The sequence below is a fragment of the Arachis stenosperma genome, chromosome 2 (assembly GCF_014773155.1).
Source record: "Arachis stenosperma cultivar V10309 chromosome 2, arast.V10309.gnm1.PFL2, whole genome shotgun sequence".
In the NCBI taxonomy this organism is placed as follows: Eukaryota; Viridiplantae; Streptophyta; class Magnoliopsida; order Fabales; family Fabaceae; genus Arachis; species Arachis stenosperma.
Window position 1 is genome coordinate 81,572,830 of NC_080378.1, and position 6,763 is coordinate 81,579,592.

A 6,763-nucleotide genomic window follows, 5' to 3' on the forward strand; every position below is an offset into this window, starting at 1 on the left:
GAAGTGGTGTTTAGGTGTGAAATGAAGGGGTGAAGAAGGATATATAGGGGAGGAGAGGCTTATGGTTCGGTCATGTGAGGGTGGGTTTGGGGGGAAAGTGGTTTGAATTTTGAATGGTGAGGTAGTGGGGTTTATGAAGGATGGATGTGAGTGGTGAAGAGGAAGAAGGGATTTGATAGGTGAAGGGTTTTTAGGGAAGAGGAGTTGAGGTGATTGGTGAATGGATGAAGAAGAGAGAGAGAGTGGTGGGGGTTGGTGGGGATCCTGTGGGGTCCACAGATCCTGTGGTGTCAAGGAAAAGTCATCCTGCACCAAATGGCATTCAAAATCTCGTTTTGAGCCATTTCTGGCGTTAAACGCGGGCTGTGCCCATTCCTGGCGTTTAACGTCAGGTTCTTGCCCTTTTCTGGCGTTTAACGCCAGTCTGGTGCCCCTTTCTGCGTTAAACGCCCAGAATGGTGCCAGACTGGGCGTTAAACGCCCAACTGCTAGCCTTACTGGCGTTTAAACGCCAGTGAGTTCTTCCTCCAGGGTGTGCTGTTTTTCTTCCTGTTTCATTCTGTTTTTGCTTTTCAATTGATTTTGTGACTTCTTATGATCATCACCTACAAAAAACACAAAATAACAAAGAGAAATAGATAAAATATAATCATTGGGTTGCCTCCCAACAAGCGCTTCTTTAATGTCAGTAGCTTGACAGAGGGCTCTCATGGAGCCTCACAGATACTCAGAGCAATGTTGGAACCTCCCAAACACCAAACTTAGAGTTTGAATGGGGGTTCAACACCAAACTTAGAGTTTGGTTGTGGCTCCCAACACCAAGCTTAGAGTTTGACTGTGGGGGCTCTGTTTGACTCTGAATTGAGAGAAGCTCTTCATGCTTCCTCTCCATGGTGGTAGAGGGATATCCTTGAGCCTTAAACACAAAGGATTCTTCATTTACTTGAATGATCAGTTCACCTCTGTCAACATCAATCACAGCCTTTGCTGTGGCTAGGAAGGGTCTGCCAAGGATGATGGATTCATCCATGCACTTCCCAGTCTTTAGGACTATGAAATCCGCAGGGATGTAATGGTCTTCAACTTTTACCAAAACATTCTCTACAAGTCCATGAGCTTGTTTTCTTGAGTTGTCTGCCATCTCTAATGAGATTCTTGCAGCTTGCACCTCAAAGATCCCTAGCTTCTCCATTACAGAGAGAGGCATGAGGTTTACACTTGACCCTAAGTCACACAGAGCCTTCCTGAAGGTCATGGTGCCTATGGTACAAGGTATTGAAAACTTCCCAGGATCTTGTCTCTTTTGAGGTAATTTCTGCCTAGACAAGACATCTAGTTCTTTGGTGAGCAAAGGAGGTTCATTCTCCCAAGTCTCATTTCCAAATAACTTGTCATTTAGCTTCATGATTACTCCAAGGTATTTAGCAACTTGCTCTTCAGTGACATACTCATCCTCTTCAGAGGAAGAATACTCATCAGAGCTCATGAAAGGCAGAAGTAAGTCCAATGGAATCTCTATGGTCTCACTTTGAGCCTCAGATTCCCATGGTTCCTCATTGGGGAACTCAGTGGAGGTTAGTGCACGCCCACTGAGGTCTTCCTCAGTGGCGTTCACTTCCTCTCCTTCCTCTCTAAATTCGGCCAGGTTGATGGCCTTGCACTCTCCTTTTGGATTTTCTTCTGTATTGCTTGGAAGAGTACTAGGAGGGAGTTCAGTAACTTTCTTGCTCAGCTGCCCCACTTGTGCCTCCAAATTCCTAATGGAGGGCCTTGTTTCAGTCATGAACTTGAGGGTTTTGATTAGATAGAGACCATAGTTGCTAAGTCAGAGGGGTTCTGCTTAGAATTCTCTGTCTGTTGCTGAGAAGATGATGGAAAAGGCTTGCCATTGCTAAACCTGTTTCTTCCACCATTATGTTGTTAAACCTTGTTGAGGTCTCTTGATTCTTCCATGAGAAATTTGGGTGATTTCTCCTGAAGAATTATAGGGTTTCCATAGGGTTCTCCTAGGTAATTCACCTCTTCCATTGAAGGGTTCTCAGGATCATAAGCTTCTTCCTCAGATGAAGCATCCTTAGTACTGCTTGGTGCATTTTGCATTCCAGACAGACTTGAGAAATCAAATTGACTTGTTGAGTCAATATCTTGTTCTGAGCCAGAATGGCATTCAGAGCATCAATCTCAAGAACTCCTTTCTTTGATTAGTCCCATTGTTCACAGGATTCCTTTCAGAAGTGTACATGAATTGGTTATTTGCAACCATTTCAATCAGCTCTTGAGCTTCTGTAGGCGTCTTCATCAAATGAAGATCCTCCGCAGAGCTATCCAAGACATCTTGGATAGTTCAGAGAGACCATCATAGAAAATACCTATGATGCTCCATTCAAAGCATGTCAGATGGACATTTTCTGATCAATTGTTTGTATCTTTCCCAAGCTTCATAGAGGGATTCTCCATCCTTCTGTCTGAAGGTTGGACTTCCACTCTAAGCTTACTCAATTTTGAGGTGGAAAGAACTTTGCCAAGAAGGCATTGACTAGCTTTTCCCATGAGTCCAGGCTTTCTTTAGGTTGTGAGTCCAACCATGTCCTAGCTCTGTCTCTTACAGCAAAAGGGAATAGCATAAGTCTGTAGACCTCAGGGTCTACCCCATTAGTCTTGACAGTGTCACAGATTTGCAAGAATTCAGCTAAAAACTGAGGATCTTCCAATGGAAGTCATGAAACTTGCAATTCTGTTGCATTAGAAACTAATTGAGCTTTAGCTCAAAGTTGTTTGCTCCAATGGCAGGGATAGAGATGCTTCTCCCATAGAAGTCGGGAGTAGGTGCAGTAAAGTCACCCAGCACCTTCCTTGCATTGTTGGCATTGTTGTTGTTTTCGGCTGCCATGTCTTCTTCTTCTTTGAAGAATTCGGTTAGGTCCTCTATAGAGAATTGTGCCTTAGCTTCTCTTAGCTTTCGCTTCAAGGTCCTCTCAGGTTCAGGGTCAGCTTCAACAAGAATGCCTTTGTCTCTGCTCCTGCTCATATGAAAGAGAAGAGAACAAGAAAATGTGGAATCCTCTATGTCACAGTATAGAGATTCCTTGAGGTGTCAGAAGAACAGAAAAAATAGAAGAAAGAGGTAGAAGAATTCGAACTTGATCAGATAGAGTTCGAATTGTGTATTAAGAAGGAGTGATACTCCATAAATAGAAGGATGTGAGAAGAGGGGAAGAGAATTTTCGAAAATTAATTAAAAAGATGTCAAAAACATTTTGAAAAATTGATTGATAATTTTCGAAAACTCAAAGTGGAAAAGAATTCAAGTGATTTTTGAAAAAGATTTGAAATAGAAATTAAAAAGATTTGATTGAAAGCTATTTTGAAAAAGATGAGGTTAAGAAGATATGATTGATTTTAAAAATATGTGATTGAGAAAAAATGATTTGAAAACAATTTTAAAAGATATGATTTTAAAAATTAATGACTTGCCTAACAAGAAAAGATATGATTCAAACATTAAACCTTTCTCAACAGAAAAGGCAATATACTTGAGATGTTCAATCAAATCATTAATTGTTAGTAAGTATCTTTGAAAAAGGAAAGAAATTGATTTTGAAAACATTTGATTGAAAAGATATGATTTGAAAAAGATTTGATTTTGAAAAACTTTGAAACTTGAAAAAAAATTGATTTGAAAACAAATCCTCCCCCTTGTGCCATCCTGGCGTTAAACGCCCAGAATGGTATCCATTCTGGCGTTTAACGCCCAAATGCTACCTTTTTGGGCGTTAAACGCCCAACCAGGTACCCTGGCTGGCGTTTAAACGCCAGTCTGTCCTTCTTCACTGGGCGTTTTGAACGCCCAGCTTTTTCTGTGTAATTCCTCTGCTGTATGTTCTGAATCTTCAGTTCCCTGTACTATTGACTTGAAAATAGAACCAAGATCAAATAAACAATGCATTGCAAGACACCAAACTTAAAATTAGACACTAGACTCAAACAAGAAACATAAAATCTTTTTGGTTTTTATGATTTTTAAAGTTTTTTTGTGCTTTTTTCGAAAATTATATGGAAATAGAAAATAAAAGTTTCAGAATTCTCAATTTGGATTCCAGGAATCATTGCAATGTTAGTCTAAGGCTCCGGTCCAGGAATTAGACATGGCTTCACAGCCGGCCAAGCTTTCAAAGAAAGCTTCGGTCCAAAACACTAGACATGGCCAATGGCCAGCCAAGCCTTAGCAGATCATTGCTCCAATAGCAAGATTGATAGAAATCAACAAGCTCTTGTGATGATAGGTTGAAACCTCGGTCCAATAAGATTAGACATGGCTTCTCAGCCAGCCAGATTTCAACAGATCATCTTGAAACACTAGAATTCATTCTTAAGAACTCTGAAAAAAATACCTAATCTAAGCAACAAGATGAACCGTCAGTTGTCCATACACAGAACAATCCCCGGCAACGGCGCCAAAAACTTGGTGCGCGAAATTGTGATTCACTACACAACTTTGCACAACTAACCAGCAAGTGCACTGGGTCGTCCAAGTAATAAACCTTATGCGAGTAAGGGTCGATCCCACGGAGATTGTTGGTATGAAGCAAGCTATGGTCACCTTGTAAATCTTAGTCAGGCAGACTCAAATGGGTATAGTGATATACGAATAAAGCATAAAGATAAAGATAGAGGTACTTATGTAATTCATTGGTAGGAACTTCAGATAAGCGTATGAAGATGCCTTCCCTTCCGTCTCTCTGCTTTCCTACTGTCTTCATCCAATCCTTCTTACTCCTTTCCATGGCAAGCTTATGTAGGGTTTCACCGTTGTCAGTGGCTACCTCCCATCCTCTCAGTGAAAATGTTCCTATGCTCTGTCAGCATATGGCTAATCAGCTGTCGGTTCTCGGTCAGGCCGGAATAGAATCCATTGATTCTTTTGCGTCTGTCACTAACGCCCCGCCTGCTAGGAGTTTGAAGCACGTCACAGTCATTCAATCATTGAATCCTACTCAGAATACCACAGACAAGGTTTAGACCTTCCGGATTCTCTTGAATGCCGCCATCAGTTCTTGCCTATACCACGAAGACTCTGATCTCACGGAATGGCTGGCTCGTTTGTCAGGCGAGCACTCGGTTGTCAGGCGATCAACCATGCATCGTGTATCAGGAATCCAAGAGATAAACACTAGAGCCTTGATTGCTTGTAGAACAAAAGTGGTTGTCAGTCACCTTGTTCATAAGTGAGAATGATGATGAGTGTCACGGATCATCACATTCATCAAGTTGAAGAACAAGTGATATCTTGGACAAAGAACAAGCGGAATTGAATAGAAGAACAATAGTAATTGCATTAATACTCGAGGTACAGCAGAGCTCCACACCTTAATCTATGGTGTGTAGAAACTCCACCGTTGAAAATACATAAGAACAAGGTCTAGGCATGGCCGAATGGCCAGCTTCCCAATGATCTAAGAACTAGATGTCCAAAGATGATCAAAGGATCTAAAATAATCCAAAGATGAAAATACAATAGTAAAGGTCCTATATAGAAAACTAGTAGCCTAAGGTGTACAGAGATGAGTAAATGACATAAAAATCCACTTCCGGGCCCACTTGGTGTGTGCTTGGGCTGAGCAATGAAGCAATTTCGTGTAGAGACTCCTCTTGGAGTTAAACGCCAGCTTTGGTGCCAGTTTGGGCGTTTAACTCCCATTTAGGTGCCAGTTCCGGCGTTTAACGCTGGAATTTCTGTAGGTGACTTTGAACGCCGGTTTGGGCCATCAAATCTTGGGCAAAGTATGGACTATCATATATTGCTGGAAAGCCCAGGATGTCTACTTTCCAACGCCGTTAAGAGCGCGCCAATTGGGCTTCTGTAGCTCCAGAAAATCCACTTCGAGTGCAGGGAGGTCAGAATCCAACAGCATCTGCAGTCCTTTTGAGTCTCTGGATCAGATTTTTGCTCAGATCCCTCAATTTCAGCCAGAAAATACCTGAAATCACAGAAAAACACACAAACTCATAGTAAAGTCCAGAAAAGTGAATTTTAACTAAAAACTAATAAAAATATAATAAAAACTAACTAAAAGATACTAAAAACATACTAAAAACAATGCCAAAAAGGGTACAAATTATCCGCTCATCAATACCCAATTCTCAAACCAAATATTGGCAAACCCAATTTTCCCACACTTATATCATGAACACTCTCACTAGTCTAAGCTAACTAAGAATTCAAATTAAGGACATTATTGTTTTCCTCTTAGAGTTAATGATGTGCTAAAATAAAGAACAAATGGGATAAAATAGGCTCAAATTGGTTTGCAAAAGATAATGAAAGGGTAAGGCCATATGGGTATGTAAGCTCAGTGAAACAAAGGCCTCAATCATATAAGTGCATGCATGCATCAAACAATGGAAATATAGAATCAAGCAAGACAAAGATCACAATTTTAGAGAGAATAACACACACCAAATATAAATATTGGTTGATAGAATGCAACCAATTCAAATAGGCTCAAAATCTCACAGGTTTTGTGTGTTTGAGCTCTAAACCATTGCTAAACCACTATTTCATGGTTTATCGTGTGCTCAATTGAGTGGATTTTATCAACTCTTTACCCACTTATTCATACTATTTGCATGGTTTTACATTTGCCTGCCTAATTATGTGCTTTGATTGAAAACATGCTTCTTTGGCCTTAAGTTCCCTATGTTTAATCCTCTCTTATTACCATTAGATGCCTTGATATGTGTGTTAAGTGATTTCAGGGATTAC

General features: G+C 40.6%; 1 non-coding gene across 1 annotated transcript; it reads left to right on the plus strand.

Moving 5' to 3' along the window:
* The first annotated feature begins 2,390 nt into the window (after positions 1-2,390).
* LOC130964063 (small nucleolar RNA R71) lies at positions 2,391-2,493 on the plus strand. Its single transcript, XR_009080174.1, has one exon. It is a non-coding gene; the product is annotated as a small nucleolar RNA R71 (small nucleolar RNA).
* Positions 2,494-6,763: the final 4,270 nt, after the last annotated feature.